The sequence below is a fragment of the Hyperoodon ampullatus genome (genome assembly GCF_949752795.1).
Source record: "Hyperoodon ampullatus genome assembly, chromosome: 1".
In the NCBI taxonomy this organism is placed as follows: Eukaryota; Metazoa; Chordata; class Mammalia; order Artiodactyla; family Ziphiidae; genus Hyperoodon; species Hyperoodon ampullatus.
Genome location: NC_136914.1, coordinates 130,179,192 through 130,196,642, shown reverse-complemented (window position 1 = coordinate 130,196,642; position 17,451 = coordinate 130,179,192). Strand labels below are relative to the sequence as shown.

Here is a 17,451-nt window from a genome sequence, read left to right as displayed (position 1 = left end):
AGTACATATGACTGGACAGTGCTGACACTATGTGGCATCAAGAAGTAGCCGGCACAAATACAATGTTATGTCTTCATTTAACGCACTGGGAAAGCCAGGAAGTTACTGACCCTCATAATTTGACTCCGTGTTACCGATACACATTACTTGCTTAACAAAATCACCTCTTCAGACCGTTTCCAGTTCAAGCAACTTAAACCTTCGGCTCCCTGCACAAAGGCTGATGAGTTTTGTGGTTTTTCTTTTTTAGCCATAGAGCTTATCAGCCTTCATGGAGCCTTAACCCTGCTGGGTGCCACTAATGAAGACCTCCATATAATTTCTTCCAAGATGAAAATACAGGTCCGAACCAGGAAAAAAAAAAAAAAAAAAAAAAGGCACAGCCTGCCTCACTCCCCAAGCTGGGTGTGTGGAGCACGCTAAGTCCCAGCTCATTACTCTGAATTCTCTATCCCCTGTTGAGAACAGGCAAACCCAGCCAGTCAGCAACTGCCATTCATTATGCTGCTTGGAGCCCGACACTTCCCCTGGTCCCCAAAGCCTTAAGCCTTGATGGGGAAACACATTGACCTCTAAAATCCTGGCATCCTACTAGAAAAGGAGCAGATGTTCCCCTTCCCCAGTGTGAAGAGGGTCCTGTGGAATTTTCTGTTCATGCCGTACCACGCATTGCTGCTTGGGATTGATAAATGCTACATGTAAGCAAAGGAAATCACTGGGCCAATTAAATACCGAGCGGTAAGTGGCAGAAGGCATATTAAAGATGAATTGATGAATTCTGTTTCTTTGAAAGAGAGGTGATAGATCAGTGCAAAGGGGTAAGAAGGGGAGCACAAAAGCGTATCGGCAGCTTTTCAACCACTCACTGTATTATCAATATTTTAAACTTGAATCCTTCAGCTCTTATAACATGCCAAATGGGGTTTTGAGTTCCTCCTGTGGAGGAGAGAAGCAGAGAGAAAGAGAGGGAGAAAGACACTCTCTAGAGATCTCCTCGCAAGAGTAGGATTAAGAAATGCAAAGGGGGCTTCCCTGGTGGCGCAGTGGCTGGGAATCCGCCTGCCAATGCAGGGGACACGGGTTCGAGCCCTGGTCTGGGAGGATCCCACATGCCGCGGAGCAACTAAGCCCGTGAGCCACAACTACTGAGCCTGCGCGTCTGGAGCCTGTGCTCCGCAACAAGAGAGGCCGCGACAATGAGAGGCCCGCGCACCGTGATGAGGAGTGGCCCCCGCTCGCCGCAACTGGAGAAAGCCCTCGCACAGAAACGAAGACCCAACACAGCAAAAATAAATAAATAAATTAATTAATTAAAAAAAAAAAAAAAAGAAATGCAAAGGCTCTGCTAATAAAAAGTGAGGTGATTTATTGTTCAGTGCAGTGAAGTCACCTAACCTGTCCGGGACAGGTAGTACTGTCACGTCACACGATGCTGTCAAAGAACACAGAGAAGTCACTCTGAAATCTGACTGTGGCCCTGCCAGCATAGAATCTAGCCTCCCAGCCCAGCTCTTCGAGGCAGCCTGTGTTTCCTGCCCGGAGATTATGGTCTTTCTGAGGGAGGATTTCTAAACTGACGTTAGCACAAGGGACCTTTAAAAAATTTGAAACTTTCAGGTTAGTTTTCCTTTTGTTCTTCCTCAGCTTGTCAATAACAAAAAACAGCAGCAGCAGATGCTGCTATGTACCCACCCTTTTATTAGCTACTTTACATATTTGCCTCATTTTGTCCTTGGAAAATCCTGTGAGTTCGGAGCACAATCACCATTTTATATATGAGGAAATGAAGTCTTAGAGAGTTTAAAAAACTGTTCAAGGATACACAGCTGGTAAGTGGAAACCCAGAATTCAGCTGCGGATCTAGCCTACCCTGAAGTCAAAGCATTTAAACCACTGAAGTGTATTCTCTCTCATGCATGTGGGTTCTCAAACTCTTAACTATTACTTTTCAGAGAAATTATAATTATTGAATATAATGTTTATTGGAAAGCTCTTATCAAGGTTGTATTTCTCATGTATTCACTGAAAATACAGTTTTGTGTAGTATGAAGGAGGGGGAAAGACTTATTCCACGATTTTCTTAATTTTTCTGTGTGATATGAACTATAATGTCAAGTGAATGTTTTCAAAAGTTTCAATATTTTGGAAATACTAGTTTATTTTGAATTTAAAAAACCACAGGGGCACACTGAATAAACTTCCCTAGACAACTGTTATAGAAAAGGAGGAAAAGTAAGCATACTTATCAGACAAAATGAAACAGATTTTTAGCAGCTTTACTATCAGCCAAGTATACTATATAGATACTAGAGGAAAAAAAAAATCAAAGGAGCTTAAAATATAGGATAAAAGAGAAAAGGGGTCTAACCTTGCAGCAATTCACAGCAAACCCAGTAATTCCTCCCTAGGTAAAATTAAGCCATGGGAATTGAAGAGGATGTGGCCAGATAGCCAGTAGCTTCTGTCCTTAAGGTTCCATTTCACTTTAACAAAGGGAAGGAGAAGGGTTTGTGGCTGTCTTGGCATAAACAGCAATCATTTACCGAGGAAATCAGTTGACTTGTTCAGAAAGGCTTGGCACTGTGTGGTTAACTCCTGGATTTCAAGCAGCAAAGCTTAAGAGCCACTGGGTGAGCTGATAAGAGCTATTAGGGCATGCCAGAGCAATCTTTCTGGAGGCTTTAGATGCAGAGGGCAGATAAACACAGTTAGTAATCCAAGATTAAGGCAAATGGCTCATGATAATAAAAGGAATTACAGGAACTGGTAGGCAACTGACATTTCAAAGCCCCTGTGTAATTGTGAGGTATCCACCAATTCTAAGTGCAACAAAAGCATTGTCTTTAAGCTGAATAAAAATGACTCACACCTATGAGTTGTAAGCTTTCTCAAATGTTGTGTATATATTTTTTTATGATTAACAAGATACGAATGTATTGGGAGAAGTTACTTAATCCTTAAGAGCTTTTTGTCATTATACATAGTCTTTTCAATTATGTATTAATGAGAAATAAGCACTAAGTAAGTGAGAATCTGATATTTTTATTAATTGCAAATCATCTTCAATCAAAAGGTCTTGGATAGTCTTCTTTCCTTGCAGGTTTATTTTAAATTGGCATCTGTAACCAGTCTATGTAACACATAGATAAATATTAGTTTTATTGGAAATTATTAAATGGAAGTCTCTGGAACATCTGCTTAGAAGCACTCTCATTCTAAGGATAGAGCTCCCCAGGAATTTAAATGGCCCCAATAGTAATGGCAGGTAGCTTATATTTGTATAATCTACAAAGCACTGGCAAACGCATTTTATCTCCAAATATACACATTTCATTTCAAATCCTTTGTGGAATAACATAGAATATGAACAAATGACAAAATCCACAACAACCCACTGAAATAGGAGGTAATACCACCATTTTCAAACAATGGAACCAAGGCTCAGAGAGGTTAAGTGACTGGCCAAGGTCACAAAAGTAGTAAGTGAGAAAGCTGGGTCTTGAATTCAGATCCTCCATTGCTAAGTCCCACATTCCTGAAATATCTTGTCAGTGATATCATGGCTGTTTTGTGCCTACTTTAACTCTAGGTACAAAGTTCCTAGGATCCTTACATGCTGACAAACATGTACTCTATTTTATATATATGATACAAATATCAGTAGGCTGATTGTTACAATGTGACACATTTTAAGCCAAGTACATTTTACTATGCACTTAATAGTCATCACAAATAATCTTGCAAATGATGGAGCATGGGATGCATTTTTAATATACTTTGCAACTATATGTTAGAGCATCAGCGATGATCATTGTTTCCAGTGCTTTATGTTGGCTAAAAAGACTCCTGCCATGAAAACAGAATGAGTAAACCTAGCTTCAGAGAGTTGAGGACACAAGAAGGTCACAAGGATTTCTGATATTCAGGCCATCCAAGTAATTCTGTAGTCACTTGTATTTAGGACATTCCTAAAATTGTTTTATAACTGGCGCAAAATCTTCTGAGATTTATGTGAATCAAAATAAGTTTCATACATTCCCCGGTGTGGATACATCCACTGGAGACCACAGAAACCATTGATCCTGGGGCGTCTAAAATTGTCTTTGAGCCATGGGACTGGGCATGATGCCAGTTCTGCTAAAACCTTCTCCTGTATGTTCTGGAATCTTCTAAGAGAAGTGCTTTATACTTCACATTTTCTATTTAAAAATCATTAATGTTTTAACACATATATCTTGCATTCAGGAAAAAAGAGGGAGGGGAGAAAAGAGGAATTAAGAAGGGCAAGAAAATGACGAACTTCTTAATATGTGAGATGCAAATAAAAAGGAAAACAGGGTTTTTCAAAGAACTTTTAAATTTTTTAGTAAACTGTTTATATATAATTGAAACAAAGCCATGATTCATCTCAACATAAAGTATTTAAAATTATAAATGAGTATTTCTTGATTCTGAGTATTTATTTTAGAATCATACCTATTTCACATTTTCTTTATAATGACCCTGTAGAGACCTTGAAAGCTTTTCTCTAGATCTGACCCAGAAGTGACTCAAGTATCTCTTACTTCTCTCTTTTTGATCTACCAATTTATTTTTGAAGGATTATTCAGTTTACTTTATTACCACTGCTGTTAATTTTATTGTACTCCTCAAACTTCAGTCATGTGTTACAATCCAAAAGATAAATACTAGTATATCTCAAAGAAAATCTATCTATATTTTTCACTCACGTGATTTTTTTCTTCCATACATTTTTACATAATTTCCCTGATTCTTGCTCATCTCAAACTTTCCAGAGACACCCCCCTGCCCCCCGGCAAGCATGAAACTGTATTATCTGGCTATGTGATTTCTGATATTTCTAGCAGGGACTGAATTACAAATACGGGTTCTTGATTGTTTTCCAGACTTGAAACAATTAGATTACAGATGACTGGAACCCTATGAACTGCCTTGTATGTTTTTGGTGATTTTGCCCCCTTGTCATTTAGTGCTATCACTGTATCTCTAGTTGTACATTGTGAGTGGGAACTGGACTGTTAATAACAGTATAAGAGAAATGCACTTGAGGAGACATGGCGAGTTGGGGGGGAAGGTGTGGGTTGTCACTGAAAGAAGAAAATGTAGCAAGAGGAAGAGTACACTCAATAAACCTATTTAGAAACATTCTTAAAGGTCCATGGTTCATGTTCTAACTTAATGAGAATTTCTGGGCCAAGGCTGAACACAGTGATGTGACGAGCAGATTGTCACATAAAGGTACACAGTGATCCCACTGATTTCAAGCACTAAACACCTGCCCTCCGCTTCTTACTGTACCATGGCAAAACTACAGGTGTTTTCACTGAGACGTTTTAAATTTCAATACCACTGATGTCTAATCTAAATCTCACCATTCTCCATTGTCCACAGATGGAGAACTCCATAAACAAAAAGAGAAGACAGAGGGACCTGTAGGAAGATGTAAGAAATGAACAGACACAGATCAAAAGACTGCAGCCTGAAGGAGGCTCATGGAAAAAATGTACACAGATGCATGAAGGAGATAGAAAAGTGCAGCAAAACCACATAGAAAAATGAACCGAAATGGAAACTTATAATTCAGAAACATAGGGTCATAAGCAATCAGAAGCATGAGTCTAAGCGTTTTCAACCCTAATAATACTTTATTTTTTTATCCAACTAGCAGAATAAATTCCTGCCTAAATAAAATTATTCAGCAAAATATAGCTGGGGGTAAATTTTCATTTGCTTGAATTTCATACCAATAAAAAATCTGCATTGTCTGCATCTCATTTGTTCTCGTTTTCTCAAGATTTAGAGTGTGTCTTCCAGATATATTACAGTTATCCATATTTATCATGGATGAACGTAAAGAAATTAGTAAGCAAGTTTGAGTGCACAAAAATAGAAACGAAACTGGGTTTTGATAAAATGTTAGCAAGTAAATAACTAAGGAAACAAAATATTTTAATAACAGTAAATTACATTTCACACTAATGTTCAGCTCTTATTTTTGTTATATTGTTTTTACAGTATACTTTTTAAAATGTTATCATTTCCCTCAGGATTTTGTCTAAAGTACTCTAAGGTGATGCAACATCTCAGTGAACCTTTTTTTTTTTTTTTATAACTGAGTTCCTGAGATTCAGATATGCATGGCTGACAGAATGAAGTACTCACCACAGTTTTGTATTCCTCTTTCCAAAGTATCAGTCATTCCTGAGAAGAAGCTACCCAGATAGACCACATTTTCCAGACTCTCTGGTATCTAGGTAGGAGTGTGACTCATTCTTATGTGTCAACTGATGTGGCCGTTTCAGGCCAAGGTGGTTAAGAAGTGGGCTGCCTTGTCTGCCCCCAACCCTTTCCCTAGTTGTATAGAGGATCTATAGAGAGGCAAAGCCACAATGTGGAAGGAATCTGGGCCACAGAATCAACATGAGGAAGAAAGTCCACCACTCAGCCAGGGACACCAACAGTGGACTGTGACATGATCTAGAAACTAAACTTTCAATTGTTTAAAGCCATTGAAAATTTGTGGTTTTCTTGTTGGAGCATCTGGTATTACCCTAACTAATAAAAGAATGAAGGGCCTCATTACATCAAGACTTTTTGTAGATCTCAGTGAATTAGTTTATATGAGAATGGGTCCTCATTAATTTTTATCTCATATTTTTTTGTTTTGTAAGAGACCAGTATATGACATAAAGTCTTTAAAATAATGTCCCAAATGAGATCAAATTGAAACACTTACATTTGCTAAAGTTAAAACAGTGAAAATTCTATTATTCAAACTTCCCAGAAACAGAGCAAACATAGACCCCATTGTTCACTATTTTGAAATATAAAATCTCCTGCACATTTGACAATTGCCTCCGATCCAACAAAGATCAAAGTATAATCGCCTCTTGTTTTGGCCAAAGACACATAATAAAACAATGCAATGTTAAATAAATATACTCTTATGCTAAGTACAAGGCAAGGTAAAATAAATATACCCACTTTGGTATAATAAGTGGGAATTAGAGTCAAAATTTCCTCAGGCCATAAACACATGTCTTAGAAGAAACTGATAACACTTCTCCTACTATAAACCCATAAATCAAATCCAGTCACATTTCTGACCAGCTGCACGATAAGAAATGGAACAGGTACATATGGAGACATTCAACCCTGACAAATGAACTACTGCTTCTACCACTGAAAACTGCCTTCAATATTTGTGACCAACAATGACAAGTCTAATTATTAGTAATCATTTTACTTTGACATCTGGTAGGCAAGGAGACACGAGGGTAATATGGGAATCAGAATAGAAGATGGACAATTGATAAGATTAGAGGCTAACCTGTTTTCACTCACTTCAACCAGATCAGTCCTCTCTTCCTTGTTTTATGTATTGATATACAACTGAAGGGATCCAGTGCTTTCAAACAGTTTTAACACCACTCCACTAGATGCTACAAGTCAAATTGTGTCTTTAAATACGTTTTTGGGACTCAATGCTGGCTTCCTAAAGCACGGTTTTCAAACTCTATGAATTGGTTTCATAAAATGCCTATCTATGAATGATTATACAGGTATGTATGTATGTATATATATATTTGATCCTACAAAGTTGAAAATAATTTTTCACTGCAAGAAATCCTATTTATAGGTAATTGAGAGAAACATTCAGAGTAGGAAAGGTATAAGGTTGATAGGGGAGCCAATAGCTATGGCCTGGCTTTAATCAAAGTGGTAAATCCACATGGCTGGGCCCCAGAGAACATGACACAGCAGCTTAATGGAGCTGCAGAGAAAGGTGAAGATGAGAAGAAATTGAATTGATGGGTTAAATGTATTTCCAGTTGAGAGGGATGATATGTCATTGTCAAGAAAGGGATGATGTTGATTACTGCTTGGAACAGTTGACAGCTCCCTGCAAAGGTCACAAAGGCCCCCAGAATGGCAGAACTTCCTGTAAGCTCCCCTCTCCTCTCCTCGGGCTGTCCATTTACAAAGATTCATATTCCCAGCAGAAATGGAAATTTCATTATCTTTTATCTTTCAGCTCAAAAGTTAAACCTTTCAAAAAATAAGCTTTTGTGCTTTATTTTATATTTGGTGATGCCTTTTCTTAGACTACAAGGATTCGTAGGCAAAGTTCTCCCTAAAGATACTTTTGTAAAGTCAAACACAACATGCAATGGTTGAGGGACTACCTGCCCCAGAAAGAGAAGTGGTCCCCACATTCACCCACCCTATAATTTCCCTTCTCTTTCATAATTTCCCTCAGCCCCATCCCCAAATTCCTATAACCAAGAAAAAATTGTATATGTACCATCCCAAGTGTAAGTTCTCTTCATGCAACATCTTGTCTCCAATGTTTTGCCTTCAGTGTTTGTTTTGATTTCATAGAATTATGGACATTCTCTGGACTCCAATCTGAAAGCTGGGTCCAGTCATGTTCCAGTCACTGGCAGGAACCCTGGAGAACATTGGACCTCTCTAGGCATAAACTTCCTCCTTAGTTAAAGAGGGTGCTGAATTAATGAAACCTAACATCCATTTCTCTTGGAAGTTCATTATTCAATCACTTTAACAAATAAAGCTGATCTATAAACACTGTTTAACAGAATACTTTGAAAACTTAGTTCAGTCCTTGCTCATGTAACAGAGCATCCTAAGGAAGTGCCTGCGTCTGTCTTGTTCTGTTGCTCAGAGGAAAAAAATAGGACGCAGATTTTAACAACTCTTCTCCTGGGTCTTGAGGTTATGATCCTATCCTCAATCAGGAATACCAGTACATCATAGTACCTGCATAGTATCAGCCTGGCTGATAACAGTGATCATTACAGAAGAGCATTTAAAGGACAAGTGGTGAGGGACCTTCAAAATGGCAGAGGAGTAAGACATGCAGATCAGCTTCCTCCCCACAAATACATTGGAAATACATCTACGTGTGGAACAACTTCTACAGAACACCTACTGAACGCTGGCAGAAGACTTCAGACTTCCCAAAAGCTTCCCAAGAAACTCCCCATGTACCTGGCCATGTGGCTGACAGGGTCTTGGTGCTCCGGTCAGGTGTCAGGCCTGTGCCTCGGAGGTGGGAGAGCCGAGTTGAGGACATTGGTCCACCAGAGACCTCCTGGCTCCATGTAATAACGAACGGTGAAAGCTCTCCCAGAGATCTCCATCTCAACGCTAAGACCCAGCTCCACTCAACGACCAGCAAGCTACAGTGCTGGACATCCTATGCCAAACAACTAGCAAGACAGGAACATAGCCCAACCATTAGCAGAGAGGCTGCCTAAAATAATAATAAGGTCACAGGCACCCAAAAACACACCACGGGATGCAGTCCTGCCCACCAGAAAGATGAGATCTAGCCTCATCCACCAGAACACAGGCACTATTCCCCTCCACCAGGAAGCCTACACAACCCACTGAACCAACCTTAGCCACTGGGGGCAGACACCAAAAACAACAGGAACTACGAACATGCAGCCTGTGAAAAGGAGAACCCAAACACAGTAAGTTAAGCAAAAGGAGAAGACAGAAAAACACACACCAGATGAAGGAGCAAGGTAAAAACCCACCAGACCAAACAAATGAAGAAGAAATTGGCAGTCTACCTGAAAAAGAATTCAGAGTAATGATAGTAAAGATGATCCAAAACCTTGGAAATAGAATGAGAAAATACAAGAAATGTTTAACAAGGACCTAGAAGAACTAAAGAGCAAACAAACAATGATAAACAACACAATAAATGAAATTAAAAATTCTCTAGAAGGAATCAATAGCAGAATAACTGAGATAGAAGAACAGGTAAGTGACCTGGAAGATAAAATGGTGGAAATAACTGTCGGGGAGCAGAATAAAGAAAAAGGAATGAAAAGAATTGAGTACAGTCTCAGAGACCTCTGGGACAACATTAAACACACCAACATTCGAATTATAGGGGTCCCAGAAGAAGAAGAGAAAAAGAAAGGGACGGAGAAAATATTTGAAGGGATTATAGTTGAAAACTTCCCTCATATGGGAAAGGAAACAGTCAATCAAGTCCAGGAAGAGCAGACAGTGCCATACAGGATAAATCCAAGGAGAAACATGCCAAGACACATATTAATCAAACTATCAAAAATTAAACACAAAGAAAAATATTAAAAGCAGCAAGGGAAAAACAACAAATAACATATAAGGGAATCCCCATAAGGTTAACAGCTGATCTTTCAGCAGAAACTCTACAAGTCAAAAAGGAGTGGCAGGACATATTTAAAGTAATGAAAGGGAAAAACCTACAACCAAGATTACTCTACCCAGAAAGGATCTCATTCATATTCGATGGAGAAATTAAAACCTTTACAGATAAGCAAAAGCTAAGAGAATTCAACACCACCAAACCAGCTTTACAAAAAACGCTAAAGGAACTTATCTAGGCAGGAAACACAAGAGAAGGAAAAGACTTACAATAACAAAACTCAAACAATTAAGAAAACGGTAATAGGAACATACATATCAATAACTACCTTAAATGTAAATGGATTAAATGTTCCAACCAAAAGACACAGACTGGCTGAATGGATACAAAAACAAAACCCATATACATGCTGTCTACAAGAGACCCACTTCAGACCTAGGGACACATACAGACTGAAAGTGAGGGGATGGAAAAAGATATTCCATGCAAATAGAAATCAAAAGAAAGCTGGAGTAGCAATTCTCATATCAGACAAAATAGACTTTAAAATAAGACTATTACAAGAGACAAAGAAGGACACTACATAATGATCAAGGGATCCATCCAAGAAGATATAATAATTGCATCTATTTATGCACCCAACATAGGAGCACCTCAACACATAAGATGATGACCCAAAACCTATGGGATGCAGCAAAATCAGTTCTAAGAGGGAAGTTTATAGCAATACAATCCTACCTCAAGAAACAAGAAAAATCTCAAATACACAACCTAACCTTACACCTAAAGCAATTAGAGAAAGAAGAACAAAAGAACCCCAAAGTTAGGAGAAGGAAAGAAATCATAAAGATCAGATCAGAAGTAAATGGAAAAGAAATGAAGGAAACAATAACAAAGATCAATAAAACTAAAAGCTGGTTCTTTGAGAAGATAAAGAAAATTGACAAACCATTAGCCAGACTCATCAAGAAAAAAAGGGAGAAGACTCAAATCAAGAGAATTAGAAATGAAAAGGAGAAGTCACAACTGACACTGCAGAAATACAGAGGATCATGAGAGATTACTACAAGCAACTATATGCCAATAAAATGGACAACATGGAAGAAATGGACAAGTTCTTAGAAAAGCATAACCTTCCAAGACTGAACCAGGAAGAAACAGAAAATATAAACAGACCAATCACAAGCACTGAAATTGAAACTGTGATTAAAAATCTTCCAACAAACAAAAGCTGAGGACCAGATGTTTTCACAGGCAAATTCTGTCAAACATTTAGAGAAGAGCTAACACCTATCCTTCTCAAACTCTTCCAAAATATAGCAGAGGGAGGAACACTCCCAAATTCATTCTATGAGGCCACCATCACCCTGATACCAAAATCAGACAAAGATGTCACTAAGAAAGAAAACTACAGGCCAATACCACTAATGAACATAGATGCAAATATCCTCAGCAAAATATTAGCAAACAGAATCCAACAGCACATTAAAAGGATCATACACCATGATCAAGTGGGGTTTATCCCAGAAATGCAAGCATTCTTCAATATACGCAAATCAGTGTGATAAACCATATTAACAAACTGAAGGAGGAAAACCATATGAGCATCTCAATAGATGCAGAAAAAGTTTTTGACAAAATTCAACACCATTTATGATAAAAACCTTCTAGAAAGTAGGCACAGAAGGAACTTACCTCAACATAATAAAGGCCATATATGACAAACCCACAGTCAACATCGTTCTCAATGGTGAAAAACTGAAACCATCTTCTCTAGGATCAGGAACAAGACAAGGTTGTCTACTCTCAACACGATTATTCAAAATAGTTTTGGAAGTTTTAGCCACAGCAATCAGAGAAGAAAAAGAAATAAAAGGAATCCAAACTAAAAAAGAAGAAGTAAAACTGTCACTGTTTGCAGATGACATGATACTATACACAGAGAATCCTAAAGATGCTACCAGAAAACTACTAGAGCTAATCAAATGAATTTGGTAAAGTAGCAGGATACAAAATTAATACATAGAAATCTCTTGCATTCCTATACACTAATGATGAAAAATCTGAAAGAGAAATTAAGGAAACACCCCCATTTACAATTGCAACAAAAAGAATAAAATACCTAGGAATAAACCTACTTAAGGAGACAAAAGACCTGTATGCAGAAAACTATAAGACACTGATGAAAGAAATTAAAGATGATACAAACAGATGAAGAGATATACCATGTTATTGGATTGGAAGAATCAACCTTGTGAAAATGACTATACTACCCAAAGCAATCTACAGATTCAATGCCATCCCTATCAAACTAGCAATGGCATTTTTCACAGAACTAGAACAAAAAATTTCACAATTTGTATGGAAACACAAAAGACACCAAACAACCAAAGTAGTTTTGAGAAAGAAAAACAGAGCTGGAGGAATCAGGCTCCTGGACTTCAGACTATACTACAGTAATTAAGACAGTATGGTACTGGCACAAGAACAGAAATATAAATCAATGAAACAGGATAAAAAGCCCAGAAATAAACCCATGCACATAGAGTCACCTTATTTTTGATAAAGGAGGCAAGGATATACAATGGAGAAAAGATAGCATCTTCAATAAGTGGTCTGGGAAAACTGGACAGCTACATGTAAAAGAATGAAATTAGAATCTTCCTAACACCATACACAAAAATAAACACAAAATGGATTAAAGACCTAAATGTAAGGCCAGACACTATAAAACTCTTAGAGGAAAACAGGCAGAACACTCTATGACATAAATCGCAGCAAGATCCTTATTGACCCACCTCCTAGAGAAATGGAATTAAAAACAAAAATAAACAAATGGGACTTAATGAAACTTAAAAACTTTTGCACAGCAAAGGAAACCATAAACAAGATGAAAGACAACCCTCAGAATGGGAGAAAATATTTGCAAATGAAGCAACTGACAAAGGATTGATCTCCAAAATTTACAAGCAGCTCATGCAGCTCAATATCACAAAAACAAACAACTCAATCCAAAAATGGGCAGAAGACCTAAATAGACATTTCTCCAAAGAAGACATAAAGATGGTCAACAAATACATGAAAAGATGCTCAACATCACTAATCATTAGGGAAATGCCAATCAAAACCACAATGAGGTATCAGCTCACACTGGTCCAAATGGCCATCATCAAAAAATCTACAAACAATAAATGCTGGAGAGGGTGTGGAGAAGAGGGAACCCTCTTGTACTGTTGGTGGGAATATAAATTGGTACAGACACTATGGAGAACAGTATGGAGGTTCCTTAAAAAACTAAAAACAGAACTACCATATGACCCAGCAATCCCACTACTGGGCATATACCCTGAGAAAACATAATTCAAAATGAGTCATGTACCACAATGTTCACTGCAGCTCTATTTACAATAGCCAGGACATGGACGCAACTTAAGTGTCCATCAACAGATGAATGGATAAAGAAAATGTGGCACATATATACAACGGAATATTACTCAGCCATAAAAAGAAACAAAATTGAGTTATTTGTACTGAGGTGGATGGACCTAGAGTCTGTCATACAGAGTGAAGTAAGTCAGAAAGGGAAAAACAAATACTGTATGCTAACACATATATATGAAATCTAAGGGAAAAAATGGTTATGAAGAACCTAGGGGCAGGACAGGAATGAAGATGCCGACATAGAGAATGGACTTGTGGACATGGGGAGTGGGAAAGGTAAGTTAGGATGAAGTGAGATAGTGGCATGGACATATATACACTGCCAAATATAAAATAGATAGCTAGTGGGAAGAAGCTGCATAGCAGAGGGATATCAGCTCAGTGCTCTGTGACCACCTAGAGGGGTGGGATAGGGAGGGTGGGAGGGAGATTCAAGAGGGAGGAGATATGGGAACATATGTATATGTATAGCTGATTCACTTTGTTATAAAGCAGAAACTAACACACCATTGTAAAGCAATTATACTCCAATAAAGATGTTTAAAAAAAATTAAAAAATAAAGGACAAGTGGTCTGTCCATCCTTCCAGATTCTAAAATAGTGTCTGTAGATCAGGTCAGACCTCTGAATGCCACATTACATGGACCATCTTATCACAGACACTCATATTTTATGCCTTCAGTTTTTATCAAAACTGTATTGCAAATATATTTTAAAAAATCATATGAATTTTAGGAGGACATCTGTAGTAATATTATGAAGGATATTGTCCTTTATCAGAGTCCTTTATAAAAAGTTCACTTCACCTCTGTTTATCAAATATCTTCTTTATGCTAGACATTACTATAAGTAAAGTGATAAAGACATCAACTACAATCGAAAACTCACTCTCTCGTGGAATCTAAAATTCAAACAGGATAAGACATGGAGCTCCCTGCTCTGGTTCTTCACGTGATCATCTCATTCCTTTCACTTAGGCTCAAATCAAAAGTCTCCTCCTCAGAGAAATCTCCCCTCCTTTTCTAAGTATGCCCCACGTCCCCTGTACTCCTCATTCTCTACTATTTTTAATGGGAGGAAAACAAAACCAAACATTTTCTAACTTCAACAGTCTTCTCAAATATCTTTACATATTCATACTCACCAAATTCTATGGAGAAATTAAGGATATTCAACTGAGCACGTAATGTGGCCTGAAAATGTATCCTCTAAATCTCTAGGGCAAAATTTTTTTTTTTTCGGTACGCGGGCCTCTCACTGTTGTGGCCTCTCCTGTTGCGGAGCACAGGCTCCGGATGCGCAGGCTCAGCAGCCATGACTCATGGGCCCGGCCGCTCCACGGCATGTGGGATCTTCCCGGACCGGGGCACGAACCCGTGTCCCCTGCATTGGCAGATGGACTCTCAACCACTGCACCACCAGGGAAGCCCTAGGGCAAATATTTTTGAGAGGAGTTGTCAGAACTGTTTGCCAACCTTAAGGATAATTTCTGCTCATTAGCTTGTAATCACACATGGAAAGAGTTCCTGACCTCTTTGGCCTCTGTTATTTATTTATCTATTTATTTTTTGCTTTTTTATCAACCTTTTATTTGTACATGTTTTATTTTATTTGTAGGACATGTTCTAAAAGAAATAGTTCATTAAAACAGGGAGAGAAGATAACTACTTTGGAAAATATAACTTGGGATTAAAATAATTAAAATAGAAGTGTGCTTATAATAGTGGTGAAAAGACTCACAAAACTTACCAAATTTAAATCACTCCAACCAAACTAAGCTATCGTTTTGACTCTTCCTTTTACATTATTTTCACAGCTTTGAGATAAATCTGTACAAGCCTCCCAAAAGAAGACTTTAAAAAAATAAATAAATGGAAGCAGTGGAGAGGAAAAAGGAAATAAAAGGTTAAGAGGCAGCTTTAACAGAGAAAAGGAATGTTTATTCCACCAAAACCTCATGTGAATTCTAAATTATTAAATCTCTGAGAACACCTGACTTATGAACAGGATAACACGGCCCCTAGCCAAAATCATTTTTAATAAAAAGCAGGAAACCTCCTGAAGTTCATCTCAGATTTAATATCAAACACAGCAGCCACACATGAACATCTCCCCATAAAACACAAACAAACACAGCACAGCACAGTCAGCTGGCAGCCATCGGCAGGGAATCAAGAGTACAAACAAACAGGGTGTCCGAACCATGGAAGGGATCAGGCGTCACAAACTGGGGGGAGAAGCCAATGGAAATGGAACACAGACTAAAATGATGTCATTGAGGAAGGAAAAGGGCACGAGGGAGACTCAATTCTAAATACACAATAGCAGCTGATTCACTCTTGGTCAAAGCACTGAGGTTCTTGATTGACTATTAGATCAAGAGAGCAGCACAATTGTGTCTTGAGTTGATTTCTGTGCATACATTTGGAATATACCAGGTGAACTGGAACCAACATGAGAAAACAAATGCTAGAAATGACATAATCCAATATTGCCATTCTCATTTTGTAAGAAAAGTAGTAAATGTCTAAGAGACGCATAAAACATGATTCAAATATTTTCCAACAGATGTTTGGTTCAATCATAAGAAGGATATCAAGGAAAAAACTTATTCAGTCTAATGTATGTTGCTTAGGAATTGTGTTTATTACCATGTTAATAATCTATGTGCCAAAGGATTATTTCTCAGGAATATAAACTCAACTATTTGGATACATACATAATAATTAAATTAATTCATGTTTAATCCCTTACAGAGCAGTTTCACCAATTACAAGGATCATAAAGAAATAATTTTTTGCATGCTTCCATTGATATTTCCACTAATATTTTGGCATTTGGTATTTTGTTTAAAAATATTCTGGAAAATAGAAAATCATTATAAAAGGTGCTTCATTAGTAGAGCTCAGAGGTTAAAAAAGAAAGGCTGAAAGGGGAAAAAATAAGACTAATATTATCAGAAGATACCTTGTAGGTTACTTTAATTAGTTAGTATTTTTTAAATCTGATAGAAGTAAAAGAAGAAACCAATTAACCATAATATAACCAATATACAGAAGTCAACAATTAACCATAGTACACAGCAAAAGAAATTTCTGGAGTACAAAGGATTTAGTCATATATGAAGAATATATCTTTATACAGTACAGATTATATTATGAGATAATACTACCAAGATAATTTGAAAAACTATGAGCTTTAAATTTCAAAGTACTGTATAGATTCTCTTCCTATGCATGAAAAGCTGAGAGTAAAAACTGCCTTCATACAAATAAGTTATACTCAGCGTTGATTTATTTAGAGAAAAAGAATAATAATTACGGCCACCTTTCCCTCCAGATTAAAAAGAGTATTAAAACTTTTAATAATAAAAATTGTATAGTAATTGGCTGATACATCAATAGAAAGATAAGTGGAGCAGAATAGATTACCTTGAAATAAAATCTAGTATATGACATAAAAACTTAATACATAATGTGATGTGTAGTAAGTATTATAAACTAAGTAAATACCATAAGCTAAGTGGTATTATGACTGTTCAATAAATGATGGGATATTGGGAAATTTGGGGGGAAATCAAGAGCTTACACTGGATGGATCACACTCAAAGAAATCCATTCCGGATAAGATTAAAAGTTTAATGGGAGGGCTTCCCTGGTGGCACAGTGGTTGAGAGTCCGCCTGCCGATGCAGGGGACACAGGTTTGTGCCCCGGTCCAGGAAGATCCCACATGCTGTGGAGCGGCTGGGCCCATGAGCCATGGCCGCTGAGCCTGAGCGTCCGGAGCCTGTGCTCCGCAACGGGAGAGGCCACAACAGTG

At 37.7% G+C, this 17,451-nt stretch overlaps 1 protein-coding gene across 1 annotated transcript in view; it reads right to left on the bottom strand.

Annotated features, from left to right (window-relative positions):
- SLC7A11 (solute carrier family 7 member 11) overlaps positions 1–17,451 on the bottom strand; it is a gene marked incomplete at its 3' end in the record, with an annotated part of 85,425 nt that overhangs the window by 19,460 nt on the left and 48,514 nt on the right. The gene's annotated exons all lie outside the window — the stretch shown is intronic.